The sequence below is a fragment of the Giraffa tippelskirchi genome, chromosome 7 (assembly GCF_054371585.1).
Source record: "Giraffa tippelskirchi isolate mGirTip1 chromosome 7, T2T-mGirTip1v1.2.pri, whole genome shotgun sequence".
NCBI lineage: Eukaryota > Metazoa > Chordata > Mammalia > Artiodactyla > Giraffidae > Giraffa > Giraffa tippelskirchi.
This window is the reverse complement of record NC_137281.1, coordinates 34,181,200-34,206,581: the sequence shown is the minus strand read 5'-3', so window position 1 is coordinate 34,206,581 and position 25,382 is coordinate 34,181,200. Positions and strand designations below refer to the sequence as shown.

At 40.1% G+C, this 25,382-nt stretch overlaps 1 protein-coding gene and 1 non-coding gene across 5 annotated transcripts in view; one reads left to right on the top strand and one right to left on the bottom strand.

The window, feature by feature from the left end:
• LOC145514266 (uncharacterized) overlaps positions 1-25,382 on the top strand; it is a 718,708-nt gene that overhangs the window by 528,462 nt on the left and 164,864 nt on the right. The window lies entirely within an intron of this gene.
• TRNAG-CCC (transfer RNA glycine (anticodon CCC)) lies at positions 15,454-15,526 on the bottom strand. The gene has a single exon. It is a non-coding gene; the product is annotated as a tRNA-Gly (tRNA).

Sequence of the window (25,382 nt, the reverse complement as noted above, 5' to 3'; positions counted from 1 at the left end):
ATTTGAGACAAAGCACAGGAAGAGAAGTTAAAGTAGGATTGATATCCCTAAGTAGACTCAGCAGACTTGATAAGAAAGGAAAATTAAAGATAGCATCAAAATTGTTTCTGAATATTTTGAAGATTCAGTGAGAATGATGGGAGAATATTCTCTTGAACACACTTGCTTAACCCTGCCTCATTAAAATATTATGAAACACATAAAAACAAGCAGAAGGTCCATGTTATGCATGCATATGCAGCATAATACTAAAATGAATAAGAGGGCACATTTATTGCATGACCTCTTTATAGACATTGCTTTTAAGCCTGTGTTGAGGAGGTAGATGCCCCTTGGGCAGATGAGAAAACCAATGCATGAGTGACGGTTGTGCCATATCTCAATGTTGGTTAAGTGGCAGGACTGATCCTAATGTCTATGGTGATGACAGGGATAACCCTGAAGGCATGTTAGTGAGTCAACAAAGATGAGGTTGGCTGAGATGCAACTGCCAGTGTGGTTTGACATACCTGTGTTGTTTAGTATAACCTGCTCTCCTGTCTAGAGCAAACCTAAGGGGCTGATATGAAGTGTCTTTAAATGTCCTGTTATTACAGAATTGTAATGACAATTGGGAGGTTTTTTTTTTTTATTTCATTGGAGTATAATTGATTTACAATGTTGTGTTAGTTTCAGGTGTACAGTAAAGTGAATCAGTTATACATACACATATATCTACTCTTTTTTAGACTCTTTTCCCCATATAGGTCATTACTGAATATTGAGTAGAGTTCTGTGTTCTATACAGCAGGTCCTTGTTAGTTATCTATTTTATACGTTGTAGTGTGTATATATCAATCCCAATCGCCCAGTATATCCCATCTCTCATCCCCACTGGTAGCCATAAAATTGTTTTCTACATCTGTAACTCTATTTCTGTTTTATAAATAAGTTCATTTATCCCATTTTTTTTGGATTCAACATACAAGTGATGTCCATTAGATAGAACATATCTCCTTGGAGGGAATGGTGGAGGGATCTCTGTACCAATACAATATATTTTGGTTGTAGTTTCCCTATCCAACTGTGATCAACTTCATGCAGAAGTCCTTTCTGTTTAATTCTTGGTTCTACAACATCAAATTTAGTGGGTACCACATGGAAGACAATCGGTGGTCCTTAAATCATTGCAAGTGTGCTCAAACATGTCCAACTTTTTGTGACCTCATGGACTGTAGCCCACCAGACTCCTCTCTCCATGGAATTTCTCAGGCAGGAATACTGGAGTGGGTTGCCATTTCCTACTCCAGGGGGTCTTCCCAACCCAGGGATCGAACTTGCATCTCCCGAGTCTCCTGCATGGCAGACAGTGTCTTTACCACTAGTGCCTCCTGGGAAGCCCTTAAATCATACTGAGTGAATATAGTTTATCTGTCTTTTAGATAGAGCCTAATGCTAAAGGATAAGTTTAGAACACCTTTGACAGTAGATTCCTAGATTTGTAGAGTTAGAAGGAAATGTAGGGGTTAGGTAATCCAACAACATCATGAGTTAGTGACCAATTCATGCTTAGAGGCCATGCTTCCAGTTTTCCCACCATCATACCTTTTCCCTGCTTTACAGTTTGGCTTTCTCAGAACTGAATGGCTCTTAGATTCATAACATTAAAGATTGATGAGAGGTCTTGGTGTTCAAATAGTCCACCGTCTCACTTAATAAAGAAGCACTTTTTATAGTTTCCTGCTCATTTTGGAAGCTGGATACTGAGCAGTGTGACTGGGAAGTGTCTTCTACTCGTGGCCAGAATAATGGCAGCAAGACAGCAGATGGAGTCTGTTGTCGAGGATTCCAGCTGAAGGCCAGGACAATGGGTCTTTTCTGAAAATGTTTCCCGAGCTTTTGGCTACTGTGTTTCAAACCAAAATATTGAAGTGTGGCGTTTGGCCAATATTTATAGCCCGTTTTGCCAAGGAGCCTTCACAGAGCTTATTACCAGGAGAATTTTCATGATTACTACCATCACAATAAAAAAGGAATTCATTTGAGAAATAAACCCCTGGGCTCAGTAAACAAAAACACAAGCACATCCAGAATTCTGGGTTACCTTTGCCAAATTCTCTCCCATCATCAGGCAATTGCTCAAAGAAACCCTGACTTCACGCCAAGTTGGGTTTCACAGAGAAATACTCAGACCTCTCCTGTTTTAACTTCATTCTTCCTTTCATGACTATAAAGATTTTTTAATTCTTCACTTCATGACTGTACAAATTAAGAAAAATATTTATAGAAGAAGTTGTATAGATTTTGTTTTCCTAAATCTATATTATCATAGATAGAACTCCTAGATTTGGAAGATGAAGACATATGATCAAATTTTTAACAAAACACTTTGATTAAGTCAACCTGCCTTTGCCAAGGCTCAGAGCTACTCAGAGATGGGGATAATCTTCCTGGATGTAATCATGACTCTTTGAACCAGAGTCAGCTAAAAGTCCTTCAAAACCTATCTATGCCTCTCTCCTTAACTGCTTTTCCTTCGTTGAAACATGCCCTTCAATATAGAGACAATTGAATCTTTTCAGTTTCATATATAGCATTTAGGTTCATAACAAGGGTTGCTTAAGTTGAAATTTATCAAACAGTGTTAATTAAGTTAGAGCATAATTGTAAATGAGAGCTAATTGTAAACTTTTTAGGAATTAGAGAACTGGTTACAGGCCATGGTTTAGGTATTTCCAACATGGAAATTTCCAAATGTGACAAATAAGGACTTTTAATTTATTATTTGTTTAAGAGCCTACCACTGAAAAAACATTCACCTATTAATTTATTCCTTCAAGGCTTTATTAAAATGCCGTCTCCTGTTTGCAGCTTTGTGTGATCCAGTGAAATCCCTCTCCCAATAGTACTTAATTTTGAAGCTTTTTATGAGATAAATAATTTTCAGACATAAAACATGGACATTTAACCACATATTTTTTTCCTGGAATTTTAGTTTATTGAGTTTTGGATTGCTATATGATTAAAAAAATCCTTTAGAACATCTAGTGTAGTCCTTGTAGTTTAAGCACTCAGAAAAGATTTTGCAAATAAAATATTAGCCTACCAGTGAGCTAAGTTTCTCAATTATACACTCAATTATGTCACTGCTGCCATTAAGACCTCAGGTAAGATTCTACCAGTGGGGACCATGGCAGTCTCAGGGTACTGACATGATATGTCATCTAAGGAAGGTAAGAGGATGCGTGGAGTGGAGGGTGATAGCCTCTGTATTTCGCTTTGGTTGAGAGAACACTCCTTAAGTTTTAAAGACTGGTCCTTTGATCCATATCTTTGGTTACAAAATTGCTGTTACTTGGGAAGGAGGTGGAAAGAGATATGCCATCTTGTGCTTTGAAATTGATGAATTTATTTCAGAGGATACATCATGCAAAAACATTAAAAGATTTTTTCAGGATAGCACAGTTATGAGTATGCTTAGAGAAAGGAGGAGGATTTAAAGAAGAGTAAATGATTAAAGTTTCATTTGGTTATTTCTTCACTTATTCACTCATCAAACATGTATTGGTTGAATAATGTATTCTAGGCTTTGTTTTAGGCATTGAGGATATAAAGATAAAAAAGAATTTATGCATCCCTGTGGAAATTGTGATCTATTAAAAGTTGAAGGTGGAGGAAATGTATTTAGAAAGAGATTTCTTCAAAATTATGAGAAACTTAAGTGTCAAATAGAATGACAAATTGAGGAATCAATTGAAAACAGTTTTAGAAGGTGAAACGTGTTATGAATGGTGAAGTATACAAAAGACTCTTTTTTCTTTGGTGTAATTGGGAGTTGAGTTCAAAGAGACAAAGAGAAAGAGAAAAAGAGAGATAAGAAGGTGGGTTTAACACATCCTTCCTCTTGCCCAGATATATATATATGTATATATATATATGCTATTTATACCCAGTGGAGCCATTAGTGCTGAAGAGCTTAGCTGCATGGCTAGTAATTAGGAAGACTCAATGAGGAAACCTGTTCCCCGAGGTCTTCTCCCTGCTTCACTCCCACCACTTCTGTCCGCCCACTTGTGCAGTGGACATAGCTATAGCAATTCTGTTCTCACTGTGGCAAAATAAATCACTGACGCCGTTTTGCACTTGCCCAGGTACTTTCAAGTGAGGATCTCAAAGTGAATCCAGGCTGCTGTGTGCCACAAAGAGGACCAACATTTCTCTTTGGCTTGAAAGGATGTCCCATTGTGAGAATGAACTTTGGGTTTTATCTCTCCCTTTGAAATAGAATGCATCAAAGTGAGACATCTAAAGGCAAAGACACAATGATCCCCAATCCAAAGCCAAGTTCAAAAACACTGAGATGAGTTGTGTTATTATGATATTGTATTTGCTGGCTGAGATGGGGGACAAAGAAAGATTAACCTGCAAACATAAGACAAGCCTTGAAATTTCTATTAGTCTCGAGCCCCAGGGCACATGCTTTTTTCAGCAGGATACTTATTTTTCAGAAGTAGGGGAACAATGTCTCATGTAACACATGGAGCCTGTTTTTTTCCTCAGTCTGCAATGTGCAGTTATTCCAGCGAAATTTATTAATGGTTAAATGATAGATGAGGAAAACAAGCTTTGGAAAGTTGACACTGAGAAGAACTTCCTTTGGGGAGGGGTCCAGCTCAGGCTTTTGAGAGCTGCATTCATGGATAGGCATTTTAAGTACAGCAATGGCTTTCCATGTGCCAACTTTCTAAAAGCACAACTCCAAGTCAGGTACACCTACCTAATTGTAACTGTGCTTAAAACCTTAAATTATAATTAAATTATACATGTATCAATCATGTTAAAGGATAAATTCTTCTAACCCAGCTGGATTTCAATATAGAGCAAAGCATTTCAAATCTATTCATTTTAAAATTCGTTGTTATCAATTACTCCGTCTACTTTTTGCTCTAATCATGCTTCAGTAGTTTACTTATTCATTCCACATTCAACACATGGGGCAGGTGAATCTGTGATTCCTTGATCATACCATCTTCTATTCCGTCTCTCTTTTTTTTTTAATAATTAATTAAGTTGGCTGCACTGAGTCTTCGTTGTGTTGTGCAGAATCTTTTGTTGCAGCACACGGACTCTCTAGTTATGGCACGTGGGCTTTCTAGTTGTGTCTCTGGGCTCTAGAGCACACAGGCTCAGAAGTTGTGGCTTGCTGGTTTGGTTGCCCCGAGGCATGTGGAATCTTAGTTCCCTGACCAAAGATTGAACCTGCGTCCCCAGCATTGCATGGTGGATTCTTAACCACTGGGCTACTAGGGAAGTCCTTTCTGTTCTCTTAATTGGAAAACCAGACCCTAATAAGCATTTGAATGAAAAGAGCTGGCTTGGGAAGTGAAGGAAACACAGATAGAGAAGTGCATAGTGATGTAGAAGAAACAGTCAATAAAAGGTACTCATCACCCTGCTCAACTAGAGTTACTGTTTGCGCTGTCCAGACTCCTCTTCCTCATTGATAATCCAGTTCATATCTCTCAGGGTTGTTTTGCGGTCAGATGCTCTACCACTGAGCTATACCTCCATGGTTGTTTTGCAGATTAAACTATGCAAAGCCAATTATCAGGACCTGCCTGTAATGATCATCTATCGTTATTATTGTGTGTATGCTCTGCTCAGTCCTAAGTCATGTCCGACTCTTTGCGACCTCATGCACTGTAGCCCTCCAGGCTCTTCTGTCCATGGAATTTCCCAGGTGAGAATACTGGAGTGGATTGCTGTTTCCTTCTCCAGGGGATCTTCCCGATGAAGGAATTGAACCCACGTATCCTGCACTGACAGGCAGGTGGGTTCTTCACCACTGTGCCACCAGGAAGCCATCATTATTATTATTGCAGCTTAATAGTGAGAGGATAAATAAACATTTTCACAGAGCTTCTAGGGATAGACATTGTCTTGAAGGCAGACTTATTGTGACATATTAGGGAAATGGAAAGAAAATCCATGTTTTATGTCTTTTTCCCCGAGTCTGCAGCCCAAAGATCTGAGGAGCTTCAATTTTGTGCTTACTAATTGCTTTTATTTGAACACATTAAGCATGTCACTGGAGCTGTTTGAGATTTCACAACCCTTTCTCATCTCATGTTGAGAGTGAAAAGCCACGCTTTTCAGAGATGAATTGAGTCCACCTAAGCATGAATGAGAGGAACAGAGGAAGTTCCCTTCTGGCATCATTTCAGAGATTAGTAATTTGTGAAACTCTGATGATGCAAGGCACAGCATAGAAAGCCATTTCTCTCCCTTTTGTCCAGTCTAAATGCAAATTTGAACTTTCATGGCAGTTTGTTTGCATGTTAATGCCTGTGCTCTGTCACCCTGGAGTGCTTTAGACTTCCTAAATTAGGTTGGATGGGTGATTTAAGGAAAGGGTCATTCCATTACACAGGCTCCATTTCAGAGGCACAATACACAGAGCTGGAAATTCACAGGAGCTTCATTTTATCCCAGAGATGGTAGCCTGGCTCAGGGCCTACGAGAAGGAGTGTCAAGGGCCAGCAGCTGGTCAGAAATTTCCTCCAGCACGTCTCCCTAAAGATGGAAAAATGCAGCAGAAGAAGGAAGGGTAAGAGCACACCGTGGTCTAATTAGCATTTGCTTCTCGTAGGCCTGGAAATGTCAGTCACCAGTCGGTAGCAAAATAAAGATGTAATGTTAGTGATAATGAATTAAATTGTGGTCATTTGCATTGGAATGCCATGATAATGATCTGAAATTACCATTGTATGTATTCCCCTTGACAGTTCAAAATTGGACTCCAAGCTAATAGTATTTTGGATGAACTTTAAACCAATGGAATTGCTCTGAGTATACTCCTTTTGGCAAGCCATGTGGATTTGAGAAAGTTAATTTACCTCTGCTTTGTTCAAGCTGTTTGGTAATTGATGAACATACCATATAAGTTTTAATGAGTAACCACAGGGACCATTTAATTTATTTACTAGGTAAAAGTGAAATGTACTTGATTACCTTCCCTAATCTGCCTCTCCAGTTGAAGCCAATCCAGGGTAAATACTGACTTTCCGTGTGTGCGTGCGATCTCTGTGGTACAAAACATCGCAGGCAAATATTTTCAGAAAGTCTGAATGGAGGAGTTGCATTTTCTCCCATTAGCTTAGATTTATAGTTCCGCTGCAAGTGTTAGATGTTGCTTCGGGAGGACTTCTCTCCCTGTGCATGAGGACTGAGGCTCTTGTTGCAGTGGGGTTAGGCTGCAACCCACAGAATCAGCACATGTCTTCGCAGCATCTGTTGTGTGAATAACTCTCTGGCAACACTCCATTATTGTGAAGAAGTTAAAATAAGAGCCACTTGTCTCCCCCTGGCCTCCCAGAGTCTAATTACATGATAGCATCCTTTCATAAGTAGAATGTTATTATGAGATAAGTGCCCGCAGGCATCTTAGTTTCCCATTAAATTCTATTCCCTGATTTGCCTTTCTAGAGTGTTTTGAACAGTGCAGCCATGTGCAGACCAAGAAGGTTGCATTGAAGTAGTAGCAGAGTCAAAAGATGCGCTCTATCCCATTCACTGCACCTTAGCAGGAGCCTCTTACACAAGTGGGTTAGATTTCCAGCCTTCTCGCTTACCAACTATGCCTTTGTGGTTGTTTTTCAGTCACTAAAACTGTGTGACTCCTGCAACCCCATGGACTACAGCATGCCCGGCCTCCCTGTCCCTCCTCACCATCTCCCAGAGCTTGCCCGAGTTTATGTCCATTGAACCGGTGATGCCATCCAACCATCTCATCCTCTGTTGCCCTCTTCTCCTTTTGCCTTCAAGCTTTCCCAGCTTCAGAGTCTTTTCCAATGAGTCAGTTCTTCACATCAAGTGGCCAAAGTATTGGAGCTTCAGCATCAGCCCTTCCAGTGAATATTCAGGGTTGATTTCCTTTAGGATTGACTAGTGTGATCTTTTTGCTATCCAAGGGACTCTACCCCTTTTGGGGAATATTAATTCAGGGCCATCTGGCCCAGTTTCCTCATCTGATATTAGGAGCTGACATTTAAGTTCTGCTGTGAGGATTAAACAAAGTAACTCCTGTGACCCGCATGACGTGTTAGCTTCAGCAGAGCTTCTCACCTGGAAGGCCTGGTTAAACACAGACCCGGGACCCATTCCCAGAGATTCTGGTCCAGTGGGTCTGGGGTGGGGCTCGAGAATTTGTACTTCTAATAAGATTCGGGTGATGTTTCTCCAGAGACCACACTTGGACGGCCACAAGTCTGTCTTCCATGGCTAAAATAAATTGCTACATCAGTATAAGCTTCTAGAGGGCCCCAATCAGGTTTATTAGCAAGGAGATCAAAACAGTCAATCCTAAAGAAAATCAACCCTGAATGTTCATTGGAAGGACTGATGCTGAAGTTCCAATACTTAAGCCACCTGATGTGAAGAACCGACTCATTGGAAAAGACCCTGAAGCTGGGTAAGATTGAAGGCAGGAGGAGAAATGGGGAACAGAGGATGAGATGGTTGGATGGCATCACTGGCTCAATGGACATGAGTATGAGCAAACTCTGGGAGATGGTGGAGGTAGGGAAGTCTGGTGTGCTGCAGTCCGTGGGGTCACAAAGAGATGGACACGACTTAGCCACTGAACAACAATCACCTACCTGGGAAACTAACATAATCGGTGTTGAGGACTGAATTAAACTGAGCTATGAATTTTAAGTCTAGAAACTCTGTCATTTCTGACCAAGTCAGTCATAGAACAGAAATGGAACCCAGACCACGTGTGATATGCTACCAACTCCGCCACTTATGTTTTATATGTCTTTGTGAAACTGTGCAGCTCAGATCGGGACTTGAACCCACAGTCTTTTAATTAGACTCTCTCACCTGGTGTCTGGACTTCCCGAGGCTCAGGTTCTTAGTGTCTCAGTACAGAAGGAATTCAGCCAGAGGCAAATGATAGGCAAGAAGTAGATTTACAGGACACTTGTGAGTGAGAGACGCGAGCAGGCAGGCGAGGGGGCTCTGCCCCAAAGGTTAAGTGGGCTACTTTTTTAAAATCAAAGGAAAGTGGTGGGGGGACAAGACTGCCTTCTTCAAGTAGATGTCAGGCTTATATCACTAACTCCTCCTTCATATTGAGAAGGAGAGTGTCTACCCTATGAGGTCAAACTAGGACTGTTATAGCACTTATACAAATCAGTAGAAGAGTGTAACATTGTCTTTTTCTTTCACTTAATAACCTGGGGCATATCTCATGCTTTTATTTATGTGAAGTTGCTTAGTCGTGTCTGACTCTTTGCGATCCCATGGACTGTAGCCTACTAGGTTCCTCTGTCCATGGAATTTTCCAGGCAAGAGTGCTGGAGTAGCTTGCCATTTCCTTCTCCAGGGGATCTTCCCGGGGATCGAACCCAGGTCTCCTGCATTGCAGGCAGAGGCTTTACCATCTGAGCCAGCAGGGAAGCCCGCTTTTATTTATGGGTTTATAGTTAAACAAGTCTGCTTCGTTCCATGACATGGTGGATAGCTTTCTTGAGTGATCATTAACTCACAGTGGTCTCCCAAATTTCCCTAGGTTTCCCTTTCTACCTATAATCCCCTACTGGGACTTTAATAACTACCTGTATAACTATTCTTTTCTAGCCCCATCACTTGGGCAAGGCTTAAACTCCTTAAGCCTCTGTTTTCTTATTTATGAAATGGGTATAATAATAGTGCATATATCATATGTTATTTATAATATCTATATTCCTTAATCCCACAAATTACTTCTCCCCTCTACTGTCTCACCTCTTCCCCTGTCAGAGAGAGAGAGATTCTCACCATGGTCCTCTTTCTGAACGCTGTCATGTCACATTAGAGGCATTTCTGTGCTGTGTTGTTTGCTTCAAAATGTAACTGTCTGAGAAATTCCCTGGCAGTCCAGTGGTTAGGATCTGCGGTTTCACTGCTGAGGGCATGGGTTCAATCCCTGGTCAAGGAACTAAAATCTCCGAAGCCACATGGTGTGGCCAAAAAAAAAAAAAGTAGCTATCTCTGTGAGTGATGACAGATAAGGTGTTATACTAATTTGCATTAAGAAAAAATCATACCAGATAACCTAACCCCATTACATATGGAAGCAGATGTCCTCAACATACAGGTTTTATGGATATAACTGGATGTTATACTAAGTGGGTTAAACTAAGTGGGTTAAACTAAGTAGGTTAAACTAAGTCATCAGTTTCTGATGGGAACTTAGTTGAGGGTGGTGATGGCCAACATAAATAGTGGAGACTGGCCCATAGGTATGAACACTGCACTGAAGATTGACTTTTCTCTCCCACTGTTGTATCTTGGTCTGACTGTATTTTTGAGTGGTGAGGGTTCTGAAATCAAGATGGACCTGAAATGGGCATGGGATGTGAAAAGTGAAGTGAAAGTTTTAGTTGCTCAGTTGTGTCTGACTCTGCAACCCCATGGGCTTTAGCCCACCAGGTTCCTCTGTCCATGGGATTGTCCAGGCAAGAATACTGGAGTGAGTAGACATTCCCTTCTCCAGGGAATCTTCTAGACCCAGGGATCAAACCTGGGTCCTCCCACATTGTAGGCAGGTTATTTAGTATCTGAGACACCAGGGAGGCCCCGGGTTTGGGATGTGGCTGCTCCCAAATTTGGAAAAAGATTTAAATATCAAGAAATTGCAATTGTTAAAATAACATGAATTGAGGAAAATAAAGAAAAGGTATAAAAATATTGTGAAAACTATCTTTATTTTTATATTTTTATCTTTTTTATATAATCACATTAGTGTTTATACCTACCAGATTTTTCTATGTAGACATACAAACACACAATTTATGTATTTATTAAATCAAAATTATTATTTTTACCCATGCTGTTTTTAATATGCTATTTCTCTACCAATAATATATCATGGACAGATTTCTATATTAAAAAATAACATATCATTATTTTAATGTCTGCAGAGAATTCCATTGCATGAATATGTCATAATTGACTTATCGAATCTATGTACTGCCATGTGATGAGTACTTTGTACATATATCTTTGTAACTTTTTCATAAATTTTTTATGATAATTTATGACAAGTTGAGTGAATCATCAAATATTATGCAAATTTTAGGGGGTTTGAGCAGTGAGTTAGTTAGCTACACAGAGTAAAGGACAAGCTTATTTTAGTGTAATATTTTTGTGAGCTAGTGATCAGTCATTCATTTATTCATTAATTATGAATGAATTTCTGATATGTGCCAGGCCTTTGATTACAGCAATAAATAAGTATAGATTAAATTTGTTTGAGATGGTAAAAAGGCCGATGTATTTTCACTCATTGTGGGTACAGTGTATGTTTACTCTTGGGCAGGAAAATGATTGTGTCCAGATTTACTTATGTCACCTTGTTGCATATTATAATCACTCAGGAAACTTTTCAAAAATACTAATGCTTAGCCTCCTCTGAAGCTCTTTCGTAGTCTGTGCTTGTTTCTGAGCATCAGGTAGTTTTAAAAATTTCCCAGTTGATTCTAGTAAGCAGCCAAATTTGAGAATTACTGACCTCACCCCTCTCTCAACTGCCACTTTAAGAAGACCCTACTTGTTTGTGGACTTCCCTGGTGGCTCAGATGGTAAAGAATCTACCTGCAGTGCAGGAGACCCAGGTTCGATCCCTGGGTTGGGAAGATCCCCTGGAGAAGGAAATGGTAATCCACTCTAGGATTCTTGCCTGGAGAATTCCATGGACAGAGGAGCCTGATGGGCTATAGTCCGTGGGATTGCAAAGAGTCGGACATGACTGAATGACTAACACTTTCATTTTTTCACTTTTCACTCTCAAACTGCCGGTCCAACTGAGCTTGTCTGTCTCTGTGTCCAGGTCTCAACCCACACAGGAAATATGAGGAATATTTTTGAACTGTGGGTCGAGGATAAATAGCCTTACTTTCACTTTTTTGCCAAGTGGGAGATGAGACGGATGGTATCGGTGTTTCCTTTCCTGCTGAAACTTCCACAGATCTGGGATATGTGGGTTGGGCCCGACCTTTCTCCAGTTTCTGGCTATGATTCAACAAGTACTCACACCCCCACCCCCCACCTCACACACACACAGCTCTGACTTCTAGGTGGTTGGCTGATGTCTCTCTGTCACTGGGAGATACCAGTGTCAAATCCACAATTCTGAGTGACTGAGAGTCTGTTTCACAGTGTGGCTTAAATACTTAATACTTTATTAAACCCAAAATACACTTCAGAAATACATCTGGAAGAACAAATTGCTTGGATGGGAAAGAGGGATTTAATACATCCCAATAACAATGAAGCAGTCAAACCTCCCCCGAGAGTCCCAGGCAGCAGGATCCGTCCCTGCCATTTCCTGCAGTGCACGCAGCGTCCCCGGGTGTGGATGAGTCTAGTGCCCCTCTCGTGCTCCAGAGCAATTCAGTTTGTTTCCCCTGGATGGAGACATTAGGCTTTGAAAAATAGTAAAATGGGCTTGCCTTGAGCACTGTTTGAGGAAAATATGAATTTCGTTGTTACTGTCTACTAAGCCTCTCAGGAAGCTTTAAAAAAAAGGTTCTGGTTAGAAGTTTGCCTGCGTTTACTTGATTATAAACACATGTGATAATTCAGGAAAATAATCAGCAATAAACAATACAATTTGCATCTCAGGTTGTCCCCCCAACACACACACACAGTAAACTTCACTGTCCCTTGTTGGTAATGTTTGTTAAGGGAAGAAATTGTTTTTCTAGTCTTTGAATATAAAAGGAGAGTCTTTCCCTCTTTATAATATTCCTGAAATGAATCTCAGTTCAATGCTTTTTATGTGCCAGGTGCTGTACGCAGTGTTTTCAGTGTTGTATCTCATTTAATCTTACATTTGTGTATAGACCAAGTGTTTGTGAATGGCAGCCAGTTACACTCACAACTCAGTGGCTAGTCCTGTGCACCGAGACAGAAGAATAAAATGCATATGTTTAGGGTCATATGGTAGAAGAAACTGATGATTTATAATAAGCAAGTTTACTTTATGCAAGAGAAGAATTGCTTTTTTCTAAAATGTGGTACTATTTCATGACCCAGTGACAACTCCTGGGCTTGCCCTCTCGCATCTCCTTTGAGTGTAAATGACTAAAACACTAACATGTCCACTGATGACGTGTCAGATTCCAAGCCCTTGGCTCTGGCTTGTATTGTTGCGATGTGTTCAAACTGCTATGTACTGCCCACCCAACTGTTTTTCACTCTTAACATTTTTTGGTTCTCTGGTTCCATGTTTGATTATGTATGTGTAGAACAAGGGCTCTTTGCCTCTAGGTCTGTGTTCGTGACAGCTTATCTTAGAACCTCCTGGGACTCAGTCTTCTTGTCTTTTCAGCTCAATGACTTAATATATATTTGTTTAGCACTCCTTTCTTGCTAGCACCCTGCTAGACCCTGTAGATAGAAGTGTGGAAAGCAAATACCTTTGAATTCAGTGTTGACGTGGTAATGTAATTGCTATTTTTCCATTTCTTCCTTTTTGTGGAGTCTATTGGATATGGAAAACAAATAATTCCTCCAACCCATTTCTTGATTCCAGTGGTTCACTAATTAGTGGTATAGATTTGAAGTCTTTGATTGGTCTCAACCTTGATTTTCTTTTCTGGACAATGGAGATCATAAAGTAAAATCTACCTCATAGATTTATTGTAGAAGTAGAGAAATGCAAGAGGGAGTAAAAAATGATAATTTAAGCATTCAACACTGGGAGTTAAAAAAAGAAACTGCAATATTCATGTGACGGAATACCATAAAGCAACAAGAATCAATGTGCTAATTTGTCATGTAATCACGTGACTGCCCCTATAAAAACAACAAGATTCAATAAAAATGTAAGATCTAAGTAGTGGTATATAGGATATTATTAATGAAGAGTGAGAGAATAACTCACCCAACGATATCTCCTATTGGTTATGGACATATGTTGTTGCTGTTTAGTTGGTAAGCTGTGTCTGGCTCTTGGTGACCCCATGGACTGTAGCCCACCAGGCTTCTCTGTCCATGGGATTTCCCAGGCAAGAATACTGGAGTGGGTTGCCATTTCCTTCTCCAGGGGATCTTCCTGAACCGGCGACTGAACCTGCATCTCCTGCATTGGCAGGCAGATTCTTTACCACCAAGCCACCAGGAACCCCTTATGGACATATATGTGTTAATAAAAATGTGTGAACCCAAATGGAATCAATCATATCAACTTTCTAATGATGTTGATGGGGAGCAAAAGAGGGAAATGCATTTGGGCAGGGGTGAAGAGTTTCCACTCTATCTATAAAATTTTATTTCCTACAAAAAAGGATCTCATCAAATAAAACAAAATGCTGATTTCACGTCTTTAGGAAGAGCGCATGTCATTTTTCTCATTCTCTTTGGAATTTAAATACTACTTAATCATAGAATGGGAAAGGAAAGGGGGGGGCAGTGAGAGAGAGGTCCTGCCTCTTCTTTCAGTTTGCCTTTCTTAGAGGGAATAGGTTGGTGAGACGTTGAAAGTGGATTTAACAAACAGCCCCACATCACATTGTGCTCGAGGCACCCAGTACCAGAAGAAGCATTCAGATAGGCTGCTGGGGAGGCCCTGATTGTTTCGGCTGCTTCTGCTCTCATGTGATTGAAGCAATGGAGGTGTTAAGAGCTTCAAACCCCAGCTCTGATCTGAAATGAAGTTAGGTGTTTGAGAAACGGCTGCTGGAAACAGCCCTGCTCCCTCTGGAGCCTCTGTTCAGCTTCAAAGCAAATGCTGAAGGGAGGGAGGCAAGCGGACTATCTTGTTTGTCTGTGTGTGTGTGTGTTAATAAAAACAAAATGGCTTTCCCTGAATAAGACATGGCTGGTTTCCCCAGGATGAAGAATTCAATCGTAGTTTCACATTTTTGCCTCTTTGGAAGTTTTGAGAAAGAACTTAGAGCCTCCTCTTTCCTTACCCTGGGGCCTTTGGATTCAAACAGCCCTGCACGCCTGTCCCAGGTCCAGCTCAGCCGTTTCCAGCTGTGGGATCTGGAGAAAGTAATTGACCTCCCTGAGCCTCAGTTTCCTCTTCTGCGTATAGAGAACTTGAAAAATGATAGACCTCAATAGAAGGAAATACCTTCTGCTAACCTCATTCAGTTACGTATTCAATTTTACTAGACCGTCTTTTGATTGCCTTTTTTCACTAACAGGGTGATCAGCTTGTCCTGATTTGCCTAGGCTTTCCTGGTTTCAGCACTGACAGGTCTGTGTCCTGGAAACCCCTCAGCTCTGGGCAAAACAGAATGGTTGGTCACTCTGCAGTGTATTCTGGCATATGTTAGATAGAGTTCATTGTCCTCAGGAAGTTTGTAATCTAGTATTATCTCTTTTTAAAAAACATTCATTTTTAAAAATTTATTTATTTGGTTGAGCTGGGTCTTAGTTGCTGCACGTGGGATCTTCGCTGTGGAATATAAAATCTAGTTCCCTGACTAGGGATTGAACCCAGGCTCCCTGCATTGGGAGTGCAGAGTCTTAACCACTAGACCACCAAGGAAGTCCTTAATACTATGTCTTAATTTCCTCATCATCTTTGATGTATGAATTATAATTGTTGTTTGTTTTATTGTTGTTATTTACACTACAGTCTCCCATTCTAGACTATACATTCAGAGAAAGCAGGAAATACATTATCTTTAATTATTTTTCATCTTTTTACATCATTTTCCCTATTATCAAACTCACATTTACTAGGGATTTGATAAATATGTACTGTACACATTAATGAATACATGAGATCAATGAAGTTGTTTTCTTCCCAGTTTTTATGATCTTAATCATAATACTGATGCTGGGAAAGATTGAGGGCAGGAGAAGGGGATGACAGAGGACCAGATGTTGGATGGCATCATTGACTCAATGGACATGAGTTTGAGCAAACTATGGGAGATGGTGAAGGACAGGGAAGCCTGGAGTGCTGCAGTTCATGGGATCAGAGTCGGACGTGACTGAGCGACTGAACAACAAATCATGACACTGACTTACTTTAGTGTTTATATTTCTATGTTAATTACATGCACATATATACAGAAACAATGAACTTGATTTTCTCAGTCACTGGTACATGAACTTCAGTACGTTGAAGAATCATCTGGAAGAATGGTTAAGATTCAAATTTTGGAGCCCCATATCTTAGATTCTGCTATAGCAAGTAAGGGATCGGGCTCAAGAATCTGCAAACACTCAGAATGAGTCTCACGTCCCAGTAACAGTGGGAAAAATACAGGTCTATCCTCTTGCTCTGTGAATGAGGTGGTTTCTCATTTTTTCAGGGTAGCTCAGGTTTACACCTGTTAATTCAGTGAAATTATCAATAGCATCACTTTTACTGAGTATCCCTGATCCCATGGATATACATGCAGTCACCTCACGTATGAGTCTATGCATTTCAATACTTAACACACCGCAGAGCTCTTTGGTTGGCTATCTATCTAGGGATTTTTTTTTTCTTTCATAACTTAGAGCCTTCCTTACTTACCCATCTCACAAAGTAGGCTTTCTTTCTCACTTTTAAAAATTGCGCATCATCTCAAAACTTAGAAGCTCAGGAGACTGTTTTATGTTCTTTTCTCAGTAGAATAGGAAAACCAATTCACTTCATTCCCTTAACACAATGGTCATATTTCCATAATGGAGACAGCCTAGCCTAGGGATTTAACATAAATATGATTACTATGAAAAATCATACCTTTGTGTATAGGGATTCCTGCACAAATAACCCCAGGAGGCCAATCCAGAAATCCAGGTAGATAGTTTATTATAAACTTTCATCGGAACTGCCGTACTTGGTTCTCACCTGAGTGTAACCACAACTTCAACTCAATCCTAAATGTACCTTCTTCTTAAAGATGTGTTAAGGAAGTCTAGTTAGCCATGAGTTTCCTACTTGGAAAATGTTTCTGTGTATTTCTTTTCTTTCTTTCTTTCAATTTGGAAGCTGTCAGTAAATTTATTTTATTCTCATAAGAGGTATGTCTTTTAAAATGTCTCTTTTCTAATTTTATTTTTTTGCCTGTGCCCTGCAGTGTGTGGTATCTTAGCTCCCTGAGCAGGACTCGAACCTGCATCCCCTGAATTGGAAGCTTGGAGTGTTAACCATTGGACCACCAGGGAAGTCCTTCTCCGTATTTCTTGAAAGTGAAATGAGTGCTAGTCACTCAGTCATGTCTGACTCTTTGTGACCCCATGAACTGTAGCCCACCAGGCTCCTCTGTCCATGGGATTCTCCAGGCAAGAATGCTGGAGTGGGTTGCCATGCCTTTCTCCAGGGGATCTTCCCGACTCAGGGATTGAGCCTAGGTCTCCCATATTGCAGGCAGATTCTTTACCATTTGAGCTACCCTGGGAAGCCATATTTCTTAGCACAGTAAAAATAAATCTCCTGGATAAGAACTTGTGGAAATCAGATTACTGGTAACAGAAAATGAAGTGATTGAGACTTCATGTTTTAGGATCGTCTGCTTGAGTTTGAAGTCCTGTTCTACCATTTACTGGCTGTGTGAAGTGGGGCAAATTATAGGATGTATTTGGGTCTTAATATTCTCATACGTAAATGGGGATGATAACAGTATAACAGGGTGTTGTGAGGATTAAAGAAAATAAGTCTTATCACAGACTGTCTTGTTGCCTTTGCAACCTCTTTTTGACTCACCTCTGATTTTAGCCAACTCTTTGATGAAGGATTTTGATTCATACCGACCACATCACACCTCAAGCATTGCTTATCTCCCTATTTTTTTTTTTTTTTTTTTTTGTGCTGAGAGCTTTCTCCAAACCTTGGTAGTCCCTTCAGTTCACATGCAGAGGGAGCCCAGAAATGCAGAGGAGATAACCTTGAACCATTGGTAGTTGGAAGACAGTGGATAAATGCCTCAGTCTGTTGTTCAGAAGAACAATTCTAGAAGTAATTTTCATGCTTCCTAGATGTCTTGGCAGGGTCAAGACCTTGTTGCCAAAATCAGTGACCTACATAGAAGATCTCATTCCTCTCATTCACTCACTCCTGTTTCTAAGGATTGGCCATTCCCCAAATCTTCTCCTTCCCCTTCCCCTGTCCCTGATCCTACTCTTAGTCAACTGTTAGTTGCTCAGTTGTGTCTGACTCCTTGCGACCCCATGGACTGTAGCCCACCAGGCTCCTCTGTCCATGGGACTTCCCAGGCAAGAACTGGGTTGCCATTTCCTTCTCTGGGGGATCTCCCTGACCCAGGGATCGAACACACATCTCCTGCATTGCAGATGAATTCTTTACCATCTGAGCCATCAAACTAAGCTATGTAAAAGAGTGAGCATAGTGTTGGTATGTATTAAGCTCCCAATGAAAATTAGTTACTACTACTAATCATAATAAAAATGACAGTATCTTTTGCCCTGCAGGGTGAGCTAGAGATCTGTATACCATAAAGGAAATTCTTTCTTGAAATATTGAGATTCTTTCTTGGAATAGAATTGAGATTAAAAAGTTTTTTTCCACCCCAAAAGCTCATATACTCTATAGAGTCTGTATTTTACCAAAATAAATATCTATTGTTGTCTGCTTTCCACCTCACAGTAATGTTCTAAGAATCCTCAGTGAGTGCTTTTACTTAGTTCTGTCATCCCCCAGGCAGAGGAAAGGAAACCAGGCAAATTCAGGGGAGTAGTTTGTATCGAACACCTGTTAATCTTTTTATATTTTACTGCTGTTGCTGCAGCATGAAAGAGACGGCTTCCATTCCTGCCGCTGGCAAAGGTTATTATTTGTTGAACATCCACTTGTCCTTGAATTTAGAGATGTAGGTTGTCATTGACTTTCTGTTTGTCTAATCACTTTGTGATTCTTGTGGGAAATCCTTGTGGGTATTGTGGACTGAGACCCTCTTCTCAGCTCATCCTAAATGTATAGATTTCATCCTGGGTCACAAGAGACTACAAGAGGAGTTTAGACAGACTTCCTAACCAGTTCTTCAGGTAAAGAAGATTCTGGAAATATATGGGGCTCAGAAATGTGTGTCATTATTGTGGAAAGACTGTTTCTAACACTCTATTCCTCTCCAAATTTTCAGTCTTCTAAGCTTTTTCCTGGTGGAAGAGAACAAGTTCCAATTGGTCCTTGATGGAGTTAAAGATAGACTGTCTCATCTTTGTTTACCAAGCCATTTCTTTTCCTTTTTTAAAAACTTTATTTTACTTTGGTTCTCTGCCATATAAAAAAAAATTGTATTGGAGTTTAGTTGTTTTATAATATTATGTTAGTTTCTACTGTGCAGCAGAGTGAATCAGCTATATGTATACATGCATCTGCTGTTCTATGGATTTCCTTCCCATTTGGTCACCACACAACAGTCAGTAGGGGTCCCTGGGCTATACAGTAGGTTCTCACTGGTTATCTGTTTTATACGTAGTTTCAATAGTGTATATACGTCAATCCCAATCTCCCTATTCATCCCATCCCCTTCCCACCTTGGTGTCCATCCAACCATTTCTTTCTTGAAACGTTTCTTTTCTTCAAAATAATAAGGAAAAGGTGTCTGTTTCCTTTGTCAGCTTTTATTATTAAAACGTTGTTTGTATGAATCCCAGTCAGTCAGTGCTGCTCAAAACTAAGTTAGATGTCTCTGTCGGATATAATACTTTGTATTTGTTCAATCACAGTCGAGTAAATTGCCTCCCTTGTCTTTCTTCCTGAAGTGCAAGCTCCTGGAAGAAAAATGTTTTCTTGGTAGCTAGTTCCTGACACATAAAGAAGCTTCTTAAAACTTTGGATTCATTTCCGTATAATATTTACTTCAATTCCAAAAATTCCATTATACAGCTTCTCATTGTGACACGAGTGCAAGGATTAAATAGAAAAATCTGTAATCTGGTTACTTATGCCTGCCATCAGAATCATTTCATTTGGAGAAGACATATTTTCCATTTAGCGTCAAAGACAGAAATGCACTTTATGGAAAAGAAAATTATCAAAATTATAATGGGTTAGTAATAGCAATTGTGTGTATAATACTTTAAGCATCACAAATAATTTAAAAGACAAGAGTAGGTAGCGTCTAGTGGCAGTCCTGTTCTAGACATTGTGCTAAGTAAGCACTTTGCATGCATTCTTTTGTTTGTAATTCAGTGATTCTATGAACTAAGTGCTATGTTAAAGTTGAGTACTAACTTGCCAAAATTGACATACCCTGTAAAAGATGGATCTGGGATTCCAACCAAGGTTTGTCTGATTCCATGATCTATAGATTAATTTTGACATAATCTATCTTACTTCCTATCCATTATCTCATTTCATTTTTACCCAGAAGCTATTAATTTCCCTCTTTTAGAGTCTTTCTTGGTAGCTAAGACCTTAAGGAGTCTGCCTGTAATGCGGGAGACCCTGGTTCAATCGCTGGGTCAGGAAGATCCCCTGGAGAAGGAAATGGCAACCCACTCCAGTATTCTTGCCTGGAAAATCCAATGGATGGAGGAGCCTGACAGGCTACAGTCCATGGGGTTGCAAAGAGTCAGACACGACTGAGTGACTTCACTTCACTTTTAGGGCCAGGGAAACTGAGATTCAGGAAAGTTCAGTGCTTAGCCTTAAGCTTCCATACTGGAAAGGACAGAATAGTAGTCAGTTTTTCTCGTTTTTCTCTCCTATTCTATCACCTCCCTACACTCTCCAATATATATCCTGTTTAAAACCTTGAGGGTTCAGGTGCTAACTCATTTGAACTATACAGTCTTTTTATACCAAGATAAAATTCTGGGGATTGTTTCAGAATAGCTTCCCTAGAAAGCAGAGCCTGGGGCACAAGCTATGTGCTAATATTTTATAGAGGGGAACAATTTTTAGGAAGCAGGAATGAGAAGAAAAAGGAAATTAAGTGGGAAAGGAGAAAAAGCAGATACAAAGGGATCTATTACCTATCTGGTCACTGCTTTTCTTTTTTTGCCTTAGTATACCTGCTTTTATCAATCTCTCCAAATTATATGATCATAAAGATATTTATATCAATATTATTTTTAGTTATTTTTTTATTGGAATATAGTTGCTTAGGTGACAGAGGATGAGATAGTTGGATGGCATCACCAACTCAATGGACATGAGTTTGAGCAAACTCCAGGAGATAGTGAAGGACAGGGAAGCGTGACGTGCTGATGTTCATGTGGTCGCAAAGAGTCGAACAGGACTGAGCGACTGGACAACAACAATAGTTGCTTAACAATGTTGCGTTAGTTTCTATAGCACAGCAAAATGAATCACCCATACATATGCATCTATCACCTCCCTTGGTCACAGCCTTTTGAAAGTGGGACTGATCACTTATTTTCATGTCTTCCAAATGTCTGTATGAACTTTTTTTTTTTTTTCTGTTTAAATAGTCAGTCTTGGAGAGAAAGGAAAAAGAATATAACCATGGAATCTCATATCCCATTTCCAAAGTTTTCCCCATTGTATGTCAGCTGGGTTATTCTCAGTCCTTTGGCAGTAACTCTTCTGGGGAGATACCAGGAAAGCAGAATCCTGACACAATGGAAGCATCCGTGTAGCAAGCCAGAGTATATAAGGTGACTATGGTCAATCTCTAGGGCTTCCATGGTGGCTCAGATGGTAAAGAATCTGCCTGCATACAGGAGACCCGGGTTCGATCCCTGGGTCGGGAAGATCCTCTGTAGAAGGGAATGGCACCCAACTCAAGTATTTTGCCTGGAGAGCTCCATGGTTATAGGAGCCTGGTGGGCTAAAGTCCTTGGAGTCTCAAAGAGTCAGACATGACTCAGAGACTAACACTTTCACTTTCACTTTTCACGGTCCATCTCAACCTAATTGCCTGCAGTTTATAAGTCCGTGGACCCACAAGGGACCAACCAGGGCACCTGCATGGGCACTGAGCTAGTCCTCATGAGCAATAAGGAAACCTGTAGGTTATGTGTTCAGATGCAAAAGGCAGGATACTAAAGGCACAGCACATTTTCACAGTTCCAAAATGTTCTGCAATGTGTGACAGGGAAAGATGCAAGCAGATTGAAAAGAATTCAGAATTCTGGAAGAACTAGGGATCTCCTCAAAAGAGTGATTTCTCTTATCTAGCCGGGAATAAGTTACAGCTTTCCTGAACACCTAAAAGCAGTATTGGGGGTTACCCTTGAAAGCCCTGGCTGGCTTTGGTCAAATAAGTGCATGGACACATTTATAAATTGTATCCAGGTTGTTTAGAACCTTTGTCTGATAACAGTCCAGTCTCTGCAGGTGCTCAGCATTCTTGTCCTATAATATTAACTCTGCACATCTATGTTCTCAGATGTCTGATGGGGGACCTTACTGTATCTCACTACACATGCCGATGAGCTCATGAAGACACAGCCCCTGCCAGGGGATGGTTGCTGAATTTAATAATCCTCCCTGCACAGCAGATGAAAACCTCCCCACTCCCACATCTGCCCTGTGCCTACTAGAAAGCAATTGTTGACAGACCATCTTCCTTAGAGGGTCATCCAAAGCATCGAGCAGAAAACTGTGGCTGATAGAATACAGGGAGAGTTTTAAATGCCATAGGCTAGGGCACAGGTTCTAGAGGCTGTCATGCAGAGTGAAGTAAATCAGAAAGAGAAAACAAATATCGTATATTAATGCATATATGTGGAATCTGAAGAAATTGGTATAGACGATCTTATTTACAAAGCAGAAATAGAGACAGATATAGAGAACAAATGTATGGATACTAAGGGGGAAAGTTGAGGGTGGGATGAATTGAGAGTTTGGGATTGACCTATATGAACTATTGATACCATGTATAAAGCAGGTAAGAGCTTCCCAGGTGGTGCTAGTGGTAAAGAACCTGCCTGCCAGCTCAGGAGACGTAAGAGGTGTGGGTTTGATCCCTGGGTTGAGAAGATCCCCAGGAGAAGGGCATGGCAGTCTGCTCCAGTATTCTTATCTGGAGAATCCCATGGACAGAGGAGCCTGGCAGGCTACAGTCTACAGGGTTGGACACGACTGAAGCGACTTAATACACATGCACACATAAAGTAGATAACTGATGAGAACCTAGTGTATAGCACAGAGAATCCTCCTCAGTGCCCTGTGGTGACCTGAATGGGAAGGAATTAAAAAAAAAAAGAGGGGATATAGGTATACATATAGCTGATTCACTTTGCTGTACAACAGAAACTAATACAACATTGTAAAGCAACTATACTGCAATAAAAACTTACCGAAAAAAGAGCACAGGTTCCAAATTACCCCATCCTAGTTCTGAGAAACTGCTAAACCTGGGTAAGTTTGGAGGACTTGCGAGCCAGAAGATGGCAGAACCTCCTGATATTAATTTATGTGATGGTCTTGGGTGCTTCATGGGAGTGAATCTATATTGAGGAAGAGAATAAGATGGAAATTTGGTCCCATGACAAAACATCATTCAGCAGAAGGAGGAGGGATTTGCTCCATCCCTTTTCTCTTGGACTCTATAAATCCTGCATGAACTGGCTGTTAAAGAAAGGTGAACACTAAATCAGAACTTGCCTGGGACACCAGGGTAAGGAAGTGGTACACGTAGCATCCCAATGGCAGCATTCATCATGAGATGAGCAAGAACAGAAATTCTTGCAGCAACAGCAGAAGCATCACTACTGTAATTATCTACCATGTTGCCAGCATCACATGTCAGCACTACGGACACAGACGTTAATGACCTTGGTCTCCGGTATCAGCAACCTAGATCCAGACATCAGTTGCCTTAGTAACATCAAAAGCTATGCTGAAGCCTCAGTGGGCATGAACAGCTGGACACATACTTTTGTAAGGGAAGTAAGGGTTTTAGAGGCAGATAGCTGTACTGTATGCTGGGGAGTGTGTTTGTCTGTGTGGTTGAAGGAGAGTTGAACCAGATATATGGGAGTGTTAACTACGACTAACACACCCTTTAATGGTGATGGTGCTGGGGCCGTTTTAGGACTACTCAGTTGCCTACAAAAATTTGCTCTACATCCTTTAGGAGGCAGGGAATGGATTAGTCCAGGGATCTGCAAACCTTTTCTGTAAGGGATCAGATAGTAAATATTGAGATTTGGCAGGCCTTACGATCTCTCTTGCAACTGTTCAACTCTGCCATTGTAGCACAAAAGCAGTCATAGAAAATACATAAGAAGATGAGCATGACTGTGTTGCAATAAAACTTTATTTATAAGAACAGGTCATGGGCCAGGTTTGGCCCCTGGGTTGTAGTTTTCTGACTAGTTAAAGGTTGTAGGTTTCCTAGACTAGTTAAAGAAAGCATCAACACAGACTAGAAGAGAAGCTTCTTTTTATCCCTTATTCATAACAGACCAGAAAAAGATAACACCCCCTTCTAAGATCATGCCATTTCTTTCTCTGCCATTAAAATTTTATTTTGACTTTATAACTTTTCAACTGCATGAAACATTTACATAAGACATTTACATAAGTAAAGTACAGTGATATATTCATTATTTTTTATTACCTGGAGGATGCATGAAAATGAAGTGTACTCACCAGCTGCCATAGTCTAACTGATAAAATTATATGCTCTCCATTCATTGATCAGTATGTAAAATAGTCTAAGAAATGTATATTCCATTATTTTATAAGCATAAGGTGTGAAACGCATAATTGCTTATAACACTAAATCCCAATTCATTCTGCAAGAGACACGAAGTAAGTGAATAACTGAAAACTCATGTCCTAGGCATAATATAATCTTCAGAATTATGTTCAATATGCACAATAAATAAAGTGAAAACAAGCTATGAAATGTGGAAGCAAAGAAATACTCTTGCACAAGTTTATTTGAATAATGAAATATACCCCCTTCCTATAATAGGGAGGATGGGTATTTGTCTATAGAGGAATGTGGAGTGTTTCAGGTATCACTAGAATATGGTTTCAGAGATATCTGGTGGTAATGTATGTGTTAATATAAATAAATACACATTTATACACACATCACGTGTTTGCTGTATACATTCACATGTGTACATACACACAGACACATACACATTTTTCAAGCTCTATTGATTTAGTCTTACTTACTCAAGTAGCCTAAAAAAGAAGAGAACTTAGACATTAGCAAACACCTTATTTTCCCTGGATCACTCTACCAAACAAAGGGACCCTGTAACTGAGTATGGTCTATTCAAGACACTAATGCCAAATCTAGAAAGCAAATGATGCAAATGAATTTATTTACCAAATAGAATCAGACTCTCAGTCTTAGAAAACAGAACTTATGATTACCATGGAGGAAGGGTGGAGATGACAGAAAGGATAGATTGAGAGTTTGGAATTGACAAGTACACTCTACCATATTTATTCATTTATTTTAATTGGAGGATAATTAGTTTACAATATTGTAAAGTAATACATCAACATGAAT